This window comes from Montipora capricornis, chromosome 7, assembly GCF_036669925.1.
Source record: "Montipora capricornis isolate CH-2021 chromosome 7, ASM3666992v2, whole genome shotgun sequence".
In the NCBI taxonomy this organism is placed as follows: Eukaryota; Metazoa; Cnidaria; class Anthozoa; order Scleractinia; family Acroporidae; genus Montipora; species Montipora capricornis.
In genome coordinates, this window is record NC_090889.1 from 19249515 (window position 1) to 19269514 (window position 20000).

General features: G+C 38.2%; 1 long non-coding RNA gene across 1 annotated transcript in view; it reads right to left on the reverse strand.

Annotated features, from left to right (window-relative positions):
* Positions 1-7198: 7198 nt before the first annotated feature.
* The window catches only part of LOC138057600 (uncharacterized), a 34976-nt gene continuing 22174 nt past the window's right edge, over positions 7199-20000 (reverse strand). The window contains exons 3-4 of the long non-coding RNA XR_011133691.1: positions 11963-12069; positions 7199-7315 (exon numbers count right to left, since the gene is read on the reverse strand). This is a non-coding gene — a long non-coding RNA (uncharacterized lncRNA). The remainder of the gene's footprint in view (positions 7316-11962; positions 12070-20000) is intronic.

The following is a 20000-nucleotide window of genomic DNA, read 5'->3' on the forward strand; positions in this document are numbered from 1 at the left end:
TGCGGGCTTTCAAGGCCCATTTGTCCCCTGAGAAAAAAATTAACCGTGGCTTGTTGGCGTGGACAACAAGAATTTAATATGGCGTTCCTCGCGTACTGCAAATTTCGCACAGTATTCTAGAGCCCACATTTTCGGTGAACAGCAGTCGCAATATTTCGCAAAATGGAGGGAAGATTTTGAGGTCTGTACAGTGTCTCAGTCATCATGACCCAACAAACGAAGCTTGGTCTGTAATTTCAGCCCCAAAAGAGGTAAGAGTGAAATAGTGTATGCTTACAAAATCGATGTTGTTTCATTATATCGACATCAACAAGATGGTAGAAACCTTTTTAATTATAATATTTTGCAATTTAGCAAGTCTTATTGCTGTTGGCTCGATGACCAGAAAATTGCTCTGATAGAAGCTGAACAGGTCCTTTTTATCTAGTAATTTTACAGCACTGAAGTCAGAAAGGAGAAACTATTTCCACGATATACTTTCCATATTTGCAGTATTTTCTGTAATTACTGCATTGCCATAGGCAATCCAGGTAGAAAATGCGTTGAATTTGTTTGTTTTCTTTGTTTTCGTTTTGTCCGTGTCAAGAAAATGGCAAAGTTGCGCAATGGGTCTTCCCTGTCACTCCCCTGCTCAGTATTGTCTGTGTGCGTAGAGCCTTTTGCGCGTATTTTTGGTAGGTTTCAGGTTGTAGCAGGAGCCCATCTGGAGCGTGCAACTTCCATACAGCGTCTGTGAAACGGCGTTTTCACAAGTAGGTTTATTTTTAGACTAGCCCTTCCCGCGAATTCGGTCAAAAAACAAAGACAGTTCCGGATTGGTGACCCTATGACGTCAGCTTAATTTCTTGTAATTGGTCATCGGGCTCCTGTGGGAGTCCCATTCGCGGAAAATTCAATCTAAAAATAAATCGGTCAGTGAAAACGCCGTTACACGAACACAGTAGAGTTGTAGGCTCCGGGTCATGGGTTCCTGGTTGTAGTAGAAAAGCGTAGATTTTATCTGGTGGACACAGTAGAAAAAATTTAATTAACCTACAATGGCGCCGAAGTCATTGTAACGTCAAGAATGGAACGTCAATGGGATAGACAAGACAGACAGTGAAAAATAAATATCTGGAATCTTGAAAGCGACGAGTAATGGACTTCGTCGAGCCGTATCAAAGTCAGCAAGCTGTATTTCCAATATTTTACTAATTCTGCAGTTATGTACAACAATAAAACCAAATGGAAAATTCTCTGGTAACTTTTCCTGGTTGGATATGGAGAGACAAGGAATCGAACACCTCCAGTGGATCTGTGATTTCTGTTGTCTGGCTATTTATATTTATTTGTTCTCAACTCTGCACAGTCTTCAGGTAAAAAGCAATTGGAAATTGACTAATTCTTGATAGTCAAGAATTATTTATGGCGTTGCCAAATATGTTGTTTGTTTCAATAAAATATTTCGGTGGAAAGGTTTCTGTGAGATTTCATTAGGCCTTTGTGGATTTATCGTGTTGTGTCATGATAATATTTGCGCTCAACTAATTTTCATAGGTGGGTTGAAATTTGACACGCGCCGAGTAGTTTTCATAAAGATGACTGGAAGTTTTGGTCGTGTTCTTAATAGGTAGCTATAGTTTTTAACGTCAGAAAAAGATCTATTTTGTCACTATGGTGTAAAATTAAGTATATTTGGGAAGGCAAAAATATTTCCTTAAGTTCCTAGCTGGTTAATCCAATTTATTCCCTACTGGTGCGAAGATTGTTTACATTACTCATTAACACGAAAAATTTTCAACAATATTATTACATCGCTTTAATCTAACCCAAAAAAATTAATATAGTGAAAAACCAGCATTGTGATTTGCGATAATTCAGGTTGACATGTTCGCAAGTATGTTTTTGCATCTCATAGATGTCTAGATTTTCAATTACAAACTCTGTTTTGATTAAGACGCTGACGTCATTTCCTCCCATTGGCGTTACTCATTATGAAAGATAGATATTTCTTCCCCTGTAATACAAACATTGAAAACGTTCTGTGTTGGCATCGTAGAAATCACTATCGCTATTTACTGGATCTCTATGGTGCAAGAATGGTGGCAGGTTTGTCACGATTTCTATTTTGTGCATCTGATAGGAGGCAATATTGTGTTTCCAGTTTCATTGTGTACAATAACTGCCATAAGCGTGGACAGACTTCTGGCGTTGTTATTAGGACTTAGATACAGAGAAGTTGTGACCGTAAGACGAGTGTATGTGTTTCTTATAGCCTCCTGGGTCTCTTTTGGTATCGGAATTGTCGCACTTGGATTTTACAGCCACATTGCATGGGAAATTCTCATTGCTACGAGTTCACTGCTTTGTCTGATAATATCCAGCTACTGTTATAGCACGATTTTTCTCAGGCTTCGTCATCATCAAACTCAAATACAAGAGCAAGCTCAGGAGCAAGCAACTGAAAGAGTTCCATTGAATATTACACGATACAAGAAGACAGTGTCGACTACAATGTGGTTGCAATTGGCATTAGTAATTTGTTTTTTGCCGTATGCGGTTGTCTTTCTCTTTCGAGAAATTCAAACAAGACAGTCGTCAGGTATTTTTCTTGCATTGTTGGTCGCTGTAACTTTAATGTTTTCCAACTCAACTTTAAATCCAATTTTGTACTGTTGGAAGATGAACGACGTGAGACAATCAGTGAGACACATTGAGACAACTATGTCGTTGTTCTGCAAACCAATAGACACGAAAAGGAAATTAATATTGTTTTACTTTCGACTTCGCGGTTATTTTGTTTTGGCGTTCTTACTCGTTGGCGCACTTAATTTCGGTTATCAACTCATAGACCACCTGAATGAATACTCTTAGTTTTACCAAGCTGAGGAAGTTTGGAGCGGAAGGCGAAATTGCCAAGGACCCAAACGTTCACAACGTACTACGTTTTCGTCAAAAATTAAAGATATATGACCGGATTCGTCATAGCCCGCGGCCGGCTCATATCGAACTCAGTCTATTGTATAGCAATTTTCAAATATTGCAATAAGCTTCAGCGTATAGAAGTATGGTGAACGCGCGTGCAAATGCAGCGTGTCAGTAGATACAAGGTATTATTAAAGAGATCTGAAGAAAGACTGGAATTATTTCTGGAAGTCTCAATACGGGGGGTAGCAATATATAACAATAACATAAATTCCCGTAGGAAAATACAAAGTTTGAGGCCATAAAAATAAGAGAAAATTCCATTCAAAGAATGTTGCTTTTGGCATGGTTGGAAAGTTATAATTGCATTAAGCCTTAATGGGCTATCGCTTCATATGTGACTGTATGGAGCTTAGGAATAATTCTATATGTCGTAATAGTATGTATTTTGAAAAGGGATTGTCCTTAACATTACAAGGAAAGTTGTCGGATATGAGGCAGGTGTTCATGAAAACTGGATAATACTAACACTACTACTACCACTACTACTACTACTACTACTACTACTACTACTACTACTAATAATAATAATAATAATAATAATAATAATAATAATAATAATAATAATAATAATAATAACCGTTCAGCAAGGCTAGGACATTGCTCTATAGTCAAGGAGGCTTTGAAGTATGGGCAAGAGCTTGGAATAAAGCTAAATTTGGTGCACCCTAACCCTACATGCTGTACTGAGGATGGAGATGAGATCCCAGGTACAAAGATCAAACAGCAGTTGAAGCGAGCTCAGCAGGAAAAGCTGAAGAAGGACGTGCGAAGTCAGAGTTGGCAAGGGAAGCTGATCGCATCGAGATGGAGTGACTCCGAGCTGAGTAACGGGTGTTTTGACTGGCTTAAGTGGAAATCCTGTCCATCATACGTGATTGCTGGTATCTATGAGCTGTACGAGCAGATGCTCAATACACGAATCTGCCAGAGTAAAAAGACAAGAACTGCTAGGGAACTTGACGTGCAATGCAGACTCTGCGGTAAAGCTCAAGAGTCGGTAGCACATATTCTGGCTGGATGTTCGGCGCTTGCGCAGAGAAAATACCTTCACAGGCATAATTGCGCGTTGAAGATTCTGTTTTTTGAGATGCTCCATAATCTAGAACTCGTAGACACTGTACCACCTTGGTACTCCCCGATCGAGCCAAAACCTGTCTACGAAAGCGCAGATGCACAAGCCTTTTGGGATGTCCCGCTGTACGCAGACCACGTGGTAGTGAGAGCCAACCGGATAGATGCTAGAGTTGTGGACCACAAGCGGAAGAATGTTACCATCTTAGAGATGAGTTGTCCATGGGTGGACAACAGAGCTGCAAAAGACCAGGATAAGACAGAGAAGTATGCCCCCTTGCGGCTGGAACTAAAACAACAATTCAAAGGATACAGCATAGACCAGCACAACATCATTCTAGATGTACTGGGAGGATACTCCAAAGGACTTGAGAGAACTGTTAGGGTTTTAGTGGGAAGGAAGAGTAAAGAAGTCTTGATAAAGATGCAGAAGTCCGTGTTAACTTCAAGTTTACACATTGCCCGCCACTTCAAGATAATGACATAAGATAAGACACTAGTAAAGCATTTTTTAAGTATTTTAATGTGATATCTCAGAGAAGGAGATTTGAATTTTTTTTTTCCTTCAAGGTCTACTTAGAAGACATTTTAATGTATTAGTTTTTCTTTTAATTTTCTTATTTCTCGTTGGCCTTTAGGTTACGCAACAGCGCCCTACTGTGCTTTAGCTATCGTTTAGCATACATACGTTTGCACTGCTATAATAATAATAATAACAATGATAATGTGGAAGGCCTTTTCAACGCTCAGGCCGCTTTACATTGAAATGAAAAAAAAATGTTCATTAATAAAAAGCTAAGGCAAAAAGATGTGTTTTTTGCCTTGATTCTAATTAAATAAAAAGTTACTGGATTTAATATAATAAAACAACAATAGCTTTAAACCTGAAGGATTCTGGTACTTGTAGTCAAATGGCGTCATCATGCAAATGTTCCATTGGCTCATACACCGTATGATCGCTCCAAGTGTAGGTTGCCAAGCTGAAAAAAATGCTTTGACGAGGAGCGAACTTTCCAATTATCTAGACGTTCAAAATATATCAACATTTTCTTTGAAAATATTCCATTTGCGCTTGTTCGATATTAGATTGGTTATTATAGCATACTGAGCCATCGTGCACCCATTGGAAATTTCTAAATATTACAGTAAGCTTTGGCATTTATGAAATAAGCTAAACGCGCTTACAAATATTGTGCAGCACGCCACAATGGATACCAAGTGTTATTTTGGGATTAACAGATTATGTTTTGTAATATTTCAAGCTTCACTTGCTTTACATAAGGGTCAATGCACGCTGTTGATACATTGACTGACGAAATTAAAGTCTGGAAATGCCATGACAAGATAGCAAACAACTGATAAAAGCAACATGAATCATTCAGAACCCCCCAATTAAAAATCCTGCCTACGCCCCTGCATGAGCAAAATGAGCTCTTTGTTGTCACCTGACTTCTTATATATTCTGTCACTTGTCAACAACTGGTCTAAAATGGTGGGTGATCTCTATGGAGCGTTTTCACCCACGTGACCAGCAGCCATATTAGATTACTGAAGCAAAAGAAGGTATTTTTATGAAAATAGAGTTCAATTTCCGAAGGATTACTTTGGTACACCATCATGGCCGCCTTTTCTTTGTTTTGGAACTTCAACATGGCCGTCGTGACGTCATTTGAGAATGAACAAAAATGAACAGTCATGCGCTTAATTTCTTCAGTCTTCACTTTATAGAATAACACTGTGGCAGTATTCCTTTTAGCTTGATACTTGGCAACGCTTTAAAGAGGAGGGTATCTGAGTAATGAGGAAATTTCTCATCAAAAGAGAAATACACGGTGACGTGTGGTAGCCATAATTCTCAAGTATAAAATACGTGAAAAAGTGGCCTTGACTGACAAAAGTTCTTAAGCTTGGCTTCTGATGGAGCTTCTGTATGGTTGGCAAGAATCGCTGCATGGCTGCGTTGTTCGGAAGGGAAAATCCGCGGCTTGTCAACGTCCACTGCATCTGCCACCGAATTGCCTTAGCCTGCGGCGACTCCAACAACGAAATCGACTACGTGCTGGCAATTAAGCGCCTCCTGGTTCAACTGTACAAGTGGCTGGAAAATTCTTGTGTCAAGACAGCGGCATACATGAAAATGAAGTTACGTCTCCAAAACATGCAGCTGCCTACTGAAGAGTCAAAACGGCATAGAATTGGCCACAAACTCCAATGCGCTTGCAGAACATGAAGGCTCTCTACAGACAAAGCTGTACAAGGGGTTTGGCAAGAGTACGTGGCAATTCTTCAGACGCTCAGTGCCGAGGAGTTCAAGGATGATATGACAGCAATTGGTCTACTCTCACAACTTAAAACGGTAAAATCTATAAGCAAGAACACTGTTTTATCGTTATCTTATTTTACTCTGTCTTAGTTCAGAGTGATTATGATGTCTACACTTGTTTATTACCAAGTAGCAAAAAAAGTGAGAAAATCCGAGCGAAATCGAAATGAAGATGCGATGTTGTGTAACACCTGGTGGCCAGACAGACGCAAGCTCATCCTCACAAAAACATTTCTTACCTTTTCGGGTGCTACTAAACGTCGGAATTGATCCAAACTTTCCACAAAAACGTGGTTTTTTTTGGTTTTACTCCGAGAGAAATTTCGCTTTCCGGCGAAAGTAGTTTTTAACTTAGCAACGCTTAGCGCAATCATCTGCCATATAAGGTCAAACTAAGGAAAATAAGCTGATAACCGAGATTGAGTAAACCAATCAGAGCACGAGAAATGCATTAAGCGAGGTTGAGAATTTAATAAAAATCCTTAACTGAAGTCGTTCCAGATGGATAAAAGTGAGCTTTAGCAACGACAACGGCGACGGCAATGAGAACGTCACAAATTTGCATATTTAATGAACAAAAGTAACAGCTTTGCATGCTCTGCACCTGCATTTTTTCATTTTTGTCTATTTCGTTGCCCTCGTCAGCAAAACAACAACGTAAAACGACCAAATTTGAGGTTTTAGGGAGAAAGTCAGCTCTTGAGGATAAATTTTCATTTTCTCCCCTTTATTGAGCGCCGTTCATAGTTTCGTTCTTGAGGGTTTTTCACACCTTTGTCACGTTAAAGTGCTTGGAATGGTCGCGAAGCAATTACAATATTTAACGACGACGTTCTCGTTTGCCGTTGTCGTCCTTGTTGCAATAAAAGGGAGCTCAAAATAGAATTATGCTCTAGTAAAAGTCTTCCGCGATTATTCCATCTTGTTCACGTCGTACAATGTAGGCGAAGTATCCTAAAAATAAATTGGTACGAGCGGTTTCAGACTAGAAATAGAGAATGAAAGATTCTCTGTTGCATGCTAACGTTGTCGTCAAAACCTAAAATGTAGGGACCTTAAGATCTACGACGACGACGTCAACGAAAACGTCACCTCAAAATAAAACTTTGCTTTATTATAAGTCTTTCGCGATTATTCCATCTCGTTCACGTCCTACAATGTGGGCGAAGTATGCTAAAAATAAATTGATACGAGCGATTTCAGAGTGAAAATAGAGAATGAAAGAATCTCTGTGGCATGCTCACGTTGTCGTCAAAACCTAAAATTTGGTGATTTCAGGTCGTCGTCACGCAGAGAACCGCAAAAATATGAGCAATAATCCGTGCCGCACGTGCAGCACGATTATTTATGCTCTTTTAACCAATGATATCATTGTTTTCTGGCATTTTCGTTGACGTCGTCGTCGTCGTAGATCTTAATCTCCCTTTTAAAAACGGCCAATACTAACAACCTTTAATTTCTAAACTTGACAGGCGAGTGATTACATCCATTTACTCAACTTCTTGTATGAACAGGTGCCTCATATTCAACTAATTTCCTCAAAAGATTGGGTGTAAACAGGCATCTCCTGACCACAACCTCAGTTCATGTCATCTGCCTGCATAAGTTCTGTGTTTATCTCTCTTACCCGAATTGTTCGAAGGGTTGATAACGCTATCCACTGGATAACAAAGTGGGGGTTTGCTAGTGTTTGTCCGGTGGATAGCGTAATCCACATTTTGAACAACCGAGGCCAGGAGGATAACACGGCCAAAAAAGTTACTCTTATAACTTGATTTACCCAAAACGGAGATAATACACTTAACAAATTGCCTGCCTGTAGTATTTTAAAGCTCCCTTAAGACGCCGACGTCATTTTATCCTCCCATCGGATGTACTCATTATGAAAGATGGAAATTTCTGCCCCTGTTATACAAACATTGAAAAAGTTCTGTTTAAAGGAGTTTGTATGTATCTTGCCCACTATGTCACAGTCTCGAAACTTGAAACGAATAGTTACTACAACAAGGAATGACCTAAGATGATCTAAAATGACCTTGAATGACCTAAAATGATCTAAAACAGACAAAATGGTGGTAGCTCATTTTAGGTCATTTCAGATACCATTGTAGCTCATTTAGGTCATTTTAGGTCATTTTAGGTCATTTTAGGTCATTTTAGATACCGTTGTAGTTCATTTTAGGTCATTTTAGATCATTTTAGGTCATTTTAGGTCATTCCTTGTTTTCGTGACTACCAATAATTATTCCAAAGTTATTCCGTTTCTGTCAACAGCTGCCTTCAACTAAATTTACATGAAAGAGTGACCTGAAGGAAACTATTTCAGCATTTTCTCGTCGGCAAAATTTTCCATATCATTTCTTTCCCGATTCACCGTGCTTATCACAAAACATGCAGTTTTCTCGAGCAAATAGTGTGGTGTAAAGCTTTCAAGGAGTTTTTATGTTTCTTGCTGACAATTGTTCTTAACTTGACAGGCTCGTAACCAATTATCCAGTTTTCATTAGTGAACACCTGCCTCATATTCCAACTACTTTCCCCGTAATCTCTATTAAGTTGATTGTAAACAGTCCAACCGATTGCGAAAGTTTCCGCCTCAGTTCTGACCTGCACACGTCAGTTCATGTTGTCTCGCTTTCTGAGTTCTCCATTTATCTCTCTGGATCACCAAAACGCCTTCACAAATTTACTGTTACCGCTTTATTCACACAAAAGAGCGATCATACCCGCTAAAGAAATTTTCAGCTAGTGGTTTCTTGTAAAAATGGCGGAATCATCGTGAACCTTTGGATGAGAATGACTCTGACAACATTCGACGCTAGCGTATTCTGCTTGGAACAATTAACCAGAGGCTTACATAAGCAACTGATATGTTTTTCAGTCGTTAACATTGTTATTGCGTTTACTACAATTACAGCAAACACTCTTATCCTACTCGCGCTTCCCAAGGTAACCTCGATTCATCCACCTTCCAAAGTCTTGCTTCGAAATCTGGTGGCAAGCGATCTCTGTGTTGGCATCATAGAAATAACTATCGTTATTTACTGGATCTCCATGGTGCAAGGATGGTGGCAGGTTTGTCACGATTTCTATTTTGCGCATCTGATAGGAGGCACTATTTTATTTCCAGTTTCACTGTGGACAATAACTGCCATAAGCGTGGACAGACTTCTGGCGTTGTTATTAGGACTTAGGTACAGACAAGTTGTGACCGTAAGGCGAGTGTATGTGTTTCTAATCTCCTCCTGGGTCTGTTTTGGTATCGGAACTGTCGCACTTGGATTTTACAGCCACATAGCATGGGAGATTTTCATTGCTACGAGTACACTGCTGTGTCTAATAATATCCATCTACTGTTATAGCAGGATTTTTCTCAGGCTTCGTCATCATCAAACTCAAGTACAAGAACAAACTCAGGAGCAAGCAACTGAAAGAGTTCCATTGAATATTACACGATACAAAAAGACAGTGTCGACTACAATGTGGTTGCAATTGGCATTAGTAATTTGTTTTTTGCCGTATGCGGTTGTCTCACCGTTCGCGTTTCGAGAAATTCAAAGAACACAGTCGTCATTTTTTTTTCATGCGTTGTATCTCACAATAACTTTAATGTTTTTCAACTCCACTTTAAATCCAATTTTGTACTGTTGGAAGATGAACGACGTGAGACTATCAGTGAAAGACACATTGAGACAACTATGTCGTTGTTCTGCAAACCAATAGACACGAAAAGGGAATTAATATTGTTTTGGCTTTTTTACTAGTTAATGCACATAATTTCAATTATCAACTCATAGGCCACACGAATAAATGCTCTTTAATAGTTTTACCAAACTGAGGAAATTTGGAGCGGATCATGGCCCGCGGCCGACTCACTCGAACTCTCTATCGTAGAGTAATTTTCAAATATTGCAGTAAGCCTCAGCGTATAGAAAGTATGGTGAACGCGCGAGCACTGATGCGGCGCGTCAGTAGATACAAGGTATTATTGAAGAGATCTGAGGAAAGACCGGTGAATTAAAGTTGGAAGTGTCAATACGGACGGTAGCAAAATACAACAATGACATTAAAGTCTTCCCGTTATGAAATACAACGTTTGAGGCCAAAAAGGGAGTGTAAGCCTTTCCTTAATCCTGACATAAAGTAAGTTTTCAAATCTCGTGGGATTTTTTTGTGCTCTGAAGGACGAGCTAGAGTATAAGTGAAATTAGCATCCTGACTTGATTTCTGTTTTTTTACTTATATTTTAAGAAGTCATTTTTGAGGTGTCATATTTCCTGACATTTAATTAGTAAGGTTGTGTTCGTAAGCTCAATTTTTTTTTTGGGAAGATTCCCTGCAAAGAATGTTGCTTTTGTCACGGTTGGAAAGTTATTGTATTTACCCTTAATGGGCTATCGCTTCAAATGTGACTGTATGCAGGTTAGGAATATTTCTATGTCGTAATGGTGTTTATTTTGAAAAGGGATTGTCATCAACATTACGAGGAAAGTTGTTGAAAATGAGGCAGGTGTTCATGAAAACTGGATAATCAAATCAAATTATCAAATTATTTACCTTTTGATACTGTGTTCCTGACGTTCTAAGAGGAAATTTAAACGATGGCGTCATTTGACTACAACTACCAGAATTCAGTTTGTTTTTCTCTTCATTTTTGAATTTTGTATTCTTGGTGTGGTAAAAATAACAATAGCTCTAATTAGCATGAGACAAGCGAAACCTGAAGGATTCTGGTACTTGTAGTCAGATGGCGTCACCACGCAAATTTCCCATCAACCTCGTTCCCAGGGTCTCTCGAGCGAGCCCCAGGCGTTAAGATGAGAGACCCTGGGAACGAGGTTGATTTCCCATTGGCTCATACACCTTATGATCGTGCCAAGTGTAGGTTGCCAAGCTGAAAAAATGTTTTGACGAGGAGCGAACTTTCCAATTATCTAAACGTTCAGAATATATCAACATTTTCTTTGAAAATATTCCATTTGCGCTTGTTTGATATTAGATTGGTTATAGCATACTGAGCCATCGTGCACTCATTGGAAATTTTTTACTATTGCAGTAAGCTTTGGCATATATGAAATAACCTAAAGGGGCTTACAAATATGGTGCAGCACGTCACAATAGATACGAATTGTTATTTCGTGATTGACAGATTATCTTTAATTTGTAATATTTCAAGCTTCACTTGCTTTACATAAGGGTCAATGCACGTTGTTGATACATTGACTAACGAATTTAAAGTATGGAAATGCCATGACAACTGAGACAGCAAACAACTGATAAAAGCCAGATGAATCGAACTCGTTTGTGTCAATGCGGGTTTATGGACTTAAATACGTGCTGCAGGGGTTTCTAAAGATACATCAACCGCCTGTCATGTTTAGAAGGATTGTTAGGAAGAAACACAAAAACTCCTTTACTTCTTATCAATCAAAATTACGAGAAAAGTGGTTGAATATGAAGCAGTTGTTTATGAAAACTGGCCAGGATAATAAGTAGTCACTGGCCTGTCAAATTTAGAATGAATGTTAAGCGATAGTTAGAAACATACAAACGCCCTTAAAGTTAACTACGCGGTCACTGTTCCCTCGAGAAAACTGTTACCTTTTATGATGCGCACGGTGAATCAAGAAAACAATGAGATGGAAAATTTTCCTAAGAAGAAAATCCTGGAAACCGTCTCTCCTTGAGGTAAAATTAGTTGAAGGCAGCTGTTGAAAGAAATGAAATAAGTTATTATTCGTTTGTTGAGTTAGAGACTATACAAACAAACTCCTTTGAAAATAACTTTGTCAACTTGGTATAACATGAGCAGAAATATCCATCTTTAATAATGAGAGCAATATACAGCCAATGGGAGGATAAGTGACAAAACACAAAATACAAAAAACAAAAAAAAAACAGATAAATATATATGTATATATAAGACGCCGGCGTTTGGAGGAATTTTTTAGGTACCTCAGGCAGGCAATTTGTTTAAGCTGCGTATTTTTCTCCCTTTTGGGTAAATAACGCGAAAAAAAATAAATTTTTGGCCGTGTTATGAACTGAGGTGTGGCCAGGAAGAAGAAATTGTCGAATTGACTGATAGCTCTTAATCTTTCGAGGAAATTAGTTGAATGTGAATGAATCAGCTGTTCATACAAGAAGATAGAATAATTAATTGATCACGCGCTTGCCATGTTTAGAAAGGTTGTTACTATTAGAGACACTTACTCCTTTAAACCAAATAACGTCGCCTTTATAATGGGCACAGTCAATCAGAAACGATTTCGTAAAAAAGTCGTATTTCTCTATTGATTCTTCAAAAATTGATTTGATTTTTTGAGATTTTGTCAAAAAAGAAAATGGATCTCTTTCAGTAATATTTTGTTGAATTTCAAATTATACTTGTTTGTGATTCTTGAACTATTTCTTGGCTATTTAATTTTTAGTTTTTCACCTTTTTGTTGTACGTTAAGATATTAAATAGATCTACTTTTATTTTTTATCGTTTTCAATTTTTTCTCTGTTGTAATTCTTTTGTAATTCTAATGAGCTCATGCAGTGCTGATTCATGAACCTTTTACAAAAAATATTTCATTTTCATTTTCTTACTAAGCAGATTTTATTGAGCAGTAGGGAAAGTTTATCTAATGCTAATATTTTTTAGGACGGAAATGCTTTTTGCGAGAAACTGCTGTTCATCGAGACCTCTAAAGACAAAAAGTAAGAAGGCATCCGTCATTTTGAAGAGAACATGAATAGAGTAACAATTCAGAGATTAGGTTTTTAGGTGCTTGGCGAGGAATTCCAAATATTGCTTTTTTTTTCCAAACAACTTTCTGGTAGCTGATGAAGTGTATTTTCACCCGGTACAGTCTACTGGGATGTTAATACGTTAGCTCGGTGCTTTCTTCAGCACTGCTTTTATGACTGTAGGTATTTTTAAAAATTCTCATGCTTCAAATCTCATATCCTCTTATCCTTTAACTCCAGTTGTAATCTAATATTTCCATTTAGTCCTGTCTTCTGCTCTTTCCTCCCAGGACTGAGTATCAATGCAGCTAGATGTTGGCTGACGGATTTGAATTCATATATCTTTTGAATATATCTTTGCTCTTTATTGTAGTCGAGTATCCATTTCAAGTTGATTGATTGAAAATATTCTTTGGAATGCATCCATCAGTTAATATCTCAAGATGGCCGAGACAATACAACCTCCTTTCGAGAGGAGGAAGAGGAACAGCAGCAGCATTAGAAGAAGACGAAGACGAAGACGAAGACGAAGACGAAAAAAAAGACGACGACGGGGACGGGGCAAGGATGACAACAAGGACGAAGAAGAAAAAGAGGACGACAACGAAGATAACGACGAGGACGACGACGAAGAAGAAGACGACGACAACAACAACGACGAGGACGAAGAAGAAGAAGGAGAAGAAGAAAAAGAAGAAAAAGAAGACGAAGACGAAGAAGACGAGGGCGAAGAAGAAGAAGGAGCTCGAGAAGACGAACAATAATAATAATAATAATAATAATAAATAATAATAATAATAATTATTATTATTATATTAATAATTATAATTTTTATTTAACTAGACGTTGGAGTTCTGCCTGACTGTTAGTAACTGAGTTCATGGATAAGTAGACAGTGTACCTTGCTTTTTGCCTTGAGTCCCTAAAGGTTAAACAATTTGCCGTCCGACCTTCAGTAAATCAATCGAAGGTAAACACCTTCGCAAGAAGACTTACAGTTGTAAGACCTTAACAAAAATATCCCAAAAAATGATCTAAATTCCCAGTCTTTTTCCCTAAAAATCCCACCAAAAATCTCTAAATATCCCAAAATGTTTCTAAAGATCCCCCTAAATAAACCAAAACTTTATGAAAATCTCTATTTATCTCACGATTTTTTTTCAAGACTATCTGTTTTTCTCGAGCGACTCTGGGCTCTACGTCATCTTCGAATTCAATAGAAATTGAACTCACTGAAGCTTCAATTGGCTCCTCCGCCATGTTAATTATATTAATTAAATTAAATTTATTCGCCACAGTTCAACAAATACAAACAACTAATCTACATTAGCAGTTACGAGAAAAGAAAAAATGAGGTGGGGTGGCAGGAGAGAGGAACAGAACTTTCATCTCAATTGAGACCTAACCCCTATAATACGATAAATTAAAAATGACACACAATAAATAGGAATGATGGGATGCATTAGAAATAGGAGACACCACTGCACAATTGGATTGCAGCCTAGCAGTCACCAATTAGTATACAATGGGACAAAACTATCGTTTCATAGGAAGATTAAAGAAAACGGAGAAGAAAATAAATCATTTTTTCTTCAAAATCGTTTGAAAATCCACAACAAGTCCCATTTATTTCTAAAAATCCACAAAGTCCGGCTTTCTGTGTCTAGGCCTAAAGTATCGCAAGGAACGCATTCAACCGATGAAAGAAACTAAAATTTCCGAAGACCATAGGATAGAGTTGGCGTGGACGCCTTCGAACACATGCAAGAATAAAAGTTGTAAACTATTTCTCACGAGATGTAGAGATTTTTTGGTTCAGTGTCAAGGAACATAAATGTTTCTCAGACTGTCTTACAGTTGAAGAGAATATTCAGCATTCGCTGTCCTCATTTTACGTTCATGCGTGGTTGGGTGAGATCAGATATGGACTGATAGCGGCTGCCAGGGGTACTTTTTCTACAGGCTGACGTCCGCGATCTCACTCCAGAGAAGAAATTGTAGTCCGCCATGGGACTGTAAGTGATATAATCGCATAATTTCGCGCGCAATTTGGAGTAAGCACAAAATAGGCCAAATCCGAGTTCATGTCTGCCTCCTCTTGAAAGCGAGTCTAAGTGCAAAGTTTCTGTGATGGTGATTAGTTCTACTTAACATATAAACAAAAACTAAGTATCATAAAAAAAAATCTCACAGACTCGCTTTGAAGAGAAGGCAGACATGAGCTCGGAAATGGCCCATTGCATAAGCATGTAATTAACAAGTGCTTATTTATTAGAAATTGCATGAGAAAAATCATGTGATTGCTTAATAAAAATTCACACGACAAAAATCGAGATGATTAAGCAGAAGCATCGCAATCACGTAAAAATTGGACCTTGAATTGAGCCAACCAGGGCTTGCATTTGATTGGCTATCAATGCAACAATTTCACCGTCATTGCGCTATTTCATCTTTCTGCACACTGTTTGGAATTAATTGACGTGCTCTCAGCCAATCAATGCCCTAAAATGTTTTCCCGTATATTATTAGTGGTATACAAATCTACAAAACTACTATTTTAACCATTATAAATGATGAATCAGTTGTGTTCCGTGTTATTCATTTGGATGCCAGGTGTTTCTTGACTTGACTTGTAATTATTTGAGGTGAAGTCCGTCTACTTTGTAGCAGAAATCATTACCTTGTCAAAATAATTTTAAAGGGGGGATTTTCCATGCCTGCTAAAATTTCCAAGTCAATCATTGTAAAACTTTCTTTTTTCTCTGCAATACTATATTATCGTATTTCGCCAGAAAAAATAAGGCAGCGTCAAATACCGAGAACGGATCATGCATTGTAAACCATGTTCCGCACACAGGAGGCCAGTACATACATACATATATACATCCACTTTATTTCAGCACGATGGTAATTAAGCTAGTGCTTATCATGTAATTAGTGACTAATCATTATTCAATTTTCAAGAACATCTGCCTCTTATGAAAGCACTTTCCTCGTAATTTCGATTCCTAAGTAATTCAATGCTATCACGACAGTTTCTAAGTCCTGAACCCACGCCCGTTCTGTTCATGTTAAGTTTTTAATTGTCTGACTGCATAAGTTCCCTATTTTTACCTCGGGACCACCAAAACGGGTCCGCAAAATTTACGTTTCTAGCTTTTTCTACCCAAAAGAGAGATAATACGCTAAAGAAATTGTCAGCTTGAAGTTTCTTGTAAAGGCGGCGTATTCGTCAGTGGTTGGATGAGAATGACTCTGACAGCATTCAACGCTAGCGTATTCTGCTTGGAAGAATTCACCAGAGGCTTAGATAAGCAACTGTTATGTTTGTCAGGCGTCAACATTGTTTTTGCGTTTACTACAATTGCGGCAAACACTCTTATCCTAATCGCGCTTCCCAAGGTAACCTCGATTCATCCACCTTCCAAAGTCTTGCTTCGAAATTTGGTAGTAAGCGATCTCTGTGTTGGCATCGTAGAAATAACTATCGTTATTTACTGGATTTCCATAGTGCAAGAATGGTGGCAGGTTTGTCACCATTTCTATTTTGTTCATCTGATAGGAGGCACCATTCTATTTCCAGTATCAATGTGGACAATAACTGCCATAAGCGTGGACAGACTTCTGGCGTTGTTATTAGGACTTAGGTACAGACATGTTGTGACCTTAAGGAGAGTGTATGTGTTTCTTATTTTCTCTTGGGTCTGTTTTAGTATCGGAATTGTCGCACTTGGGTTTTGCAGCTACATCGCATGGGAAACTTTCATTGCTGCGGGTACACTACTTTGTTTGATGATATCCATCTACTGTTACAGCAGGATTTTCCTTAGGCTTCGTCATCATCAAAATCAAGCGCAAGAACAAGCTCAGGAACAAGCAAAAAAGAGAATTCCATTGAATATGACGCGATACAAAAAGACATTGTCGACTACAATGTGGTTGCAATTGGCATTAGTAATTTGTTTTTCCCCGTATGCGGTTGTATCGCCGTTTGCATTTCGAGAAATTCAAACAAAACAGTCGTCCGGTTTTTTTCTTGCATTGTATATCACGACATTTTTAATGTTTTTCAACTCAACTCTAAATCCAATTTTGTATTTTTGGAAGATGAAAGAAGTGAGACAAGCAGCCAAAGACACATTGAGACAACTATTTTGTTATCTAAACCTATGGACACGAAGAGGCAATTAATATTGTTAAATTTTCGACTTCGGATAACATTTCAGTCATTTGTGGCACTCTCGTTGGCTCACTTAATTTTGGTTGTCAAATCAAGTACAGAACGAATGCTCTAACTTTTCCCAACCTAAAGAAATTCAAGTTATACCGGGAGGCCTACCCGGAATTTCCATAAACCCAGCCGTTTCGTTTTCGTCAAAAAACAATTTCCAATGGCGCTTGTTAAGTATGAACAGATTGGTCATAGCCGACTCATATCCAAGAGTCGCATTCACTGAGTAAATTTACTTAGGGTGCGTTCGATTGACCCTATTGCGAAATAAGAATACGTAGAGAGATGATTTAAAACGGTATGTTTGGCGTTTTGAAGCAACAAGGATAATAAAGATATGTTTAAAATAGCATTTTAGCGGAAGTTTAATAATTTTAATGTGAATCTACGTAAGAACGAAGGATTTCTAACTTCAATTCCATGTACTGTATTCCTATTCCGGAATACGGTCAATCGAACGCACCCTTAGCGCAGTAAGCTTCGGCATATGCAAAGTATGCCGTTCAAGCGCGTGCACATATTGTGCGGCACGTCAGAAGATACTAAACATTATTGAAGAGATCGGAGGAAAGGCAGGTGAATGCAACAAAATATGCAACATTAATATTAAATATCATTAAAGTGTTCCCGTCGTAAAAAATAAAGTTTGAGGCCATAAAGGGAGTCAGGCTAAGCCTTTGCTTAACCTCAAGTTATTTTTCAAATCTCATCGGGGTTTTTTGCGATAAAAGAACATCAAGAGAAAAAGAGAAAAAGAGAATCCTGATTTGAATTACATATATTTCCTTGTAATTTGGGAAGTCATTTTTGAGGTGTCATATTTGAGGAGTCTCCAAAAGTGTTTTGTTCGTTCGCTCATGTTTTGGGGAAAATTCCATGCAAAGAATATTGCTTTTGGCATGTTTGGAAACTTATTGTATTAAGCTTCAATATGATAAATACGTTGTGGGGTATCGCTTCAAATGTGACTCTATGGAGCCAAGAGTGAATTAGTGTATGTAATTGCATGGGCCTGAGGGCAAGTAGTATGGGTAATCACGAGGGGACGAGTAAAATTGATTAACAATTATTCCATGAGCACGATTTCAACTTGGATATGAGATGGTAAATAGCCATCGAGCTGAAACGCGTATCGCCGAGTTGGCTATAACCAGTCTCAGATCCAACAAGCGCGAATGGAATAATTGATTTATTAAGACAAGATTTTTTTGAACTTCGAGCATTGCGCGGCCAAAAATACCATAATAATCTTTTGCCGCCAGTCAATTTTAGTTGGAATCACGTGTGTTTCGCGCCAGGGAATATTTTGATGGCCGCAATAATCCTGTTCCCTGGCTCATTTCTAACCTTTGTTTACAATCTCTGAGGCTCAGCTGGGACTAGTTTCTTTCTTTTTCTTTTTTTTTCAATTCTTCACAAAGATCAAACCTTCAATAACTTTTTTTTTTAACTTTGACATAAGCTACACTTAACTCTAGTGAATTGGAAAATGAAACATTTGTGGCAAATTTTATGATAAATTCAACTCAACAATCGAAATTGAAAGCTGAACACAATCTTAATGTGTAATTTTAAAGGGAGGAACTGAAAAGGAAACACTTAAACACTGGGGGTGTCACAAACCTTTTTACGGAAGAAGTGTGCGGGAGATAAGCTGAAAATCAACTCTAAAGGAACCTATCCACGAATACTCAATACCTTTCAAAAAAAAAAAAGGACAAAATTACCTTTTGCAAGGTCTAGCGATAGAGTACACCGAGCTGTAACGACAACAGCAGTCCGAAAACGATCTGTAGGAAACCTCACTGAACCGTAACGCAAGTAACAGAAGCTGCTTCCACATCAACTTGACTACCTTTAACTCGAATATCAGATCACATGTCACAGACAAGGCAATGACAAAAGAACTGTTCACACTATTTTAATAGAAGTATAATAAGAATTCATCCTAGGTTTACAATCTCAAGATAGTCCAAAAGCAAGTCTTGACACACTAATTCTAGACTGGATCTCTTAGCAGAGTCGGAGAACTCGAAATCTTACGGCAGACATTAGTTTTCGAACAATTTGCGTACAGGTTATAACCTTGCAGGAAGGTTAAACTAAATACGATAAATTCACCGCTTCAAAACGTTTTTCAAAGCTTTACAGATCTTTCCGAAGTGACTGAATAAAATACCTGTGTAAAATGGTTGGCTAATCGCTTGCACTCAACACAACTTCTACGTACTCTTCCACCGCGACACAATATGGCCGACGGTACAAGTCCTGATCTGAAAGTAAGATGCGCGCAAGCTCTTATGGGATTTTTGGCCGCTGGCGCGCTTTATTGCTCGATATTCAAAAAAATCTCGTATTAATTCCTTAAACTCCAAAATTTTGGAAGTACCTTTGAAATACGAGCAAAAAAAGCGAGAAAATCCGAGCGAAATCGAAAAAACTTGATGAACATGCAATTGTGTAACACCTGGTGGTCAGACAGACGCAGGGTCACCACAAAAACACTTCTGCTTACCTTTTCGCGTACTTCTAAACGTCGGAATTGATCCAAACTTTCCACAAAAACGGTTCCCTTTTGCTTTATTTCGAGAGAAAATTCGCTTTCCGACGAAAATAATTTTAGCTTTGCGTAATCATTTGCCACATAAGGTCAAACGATGGTATATGAGCTGA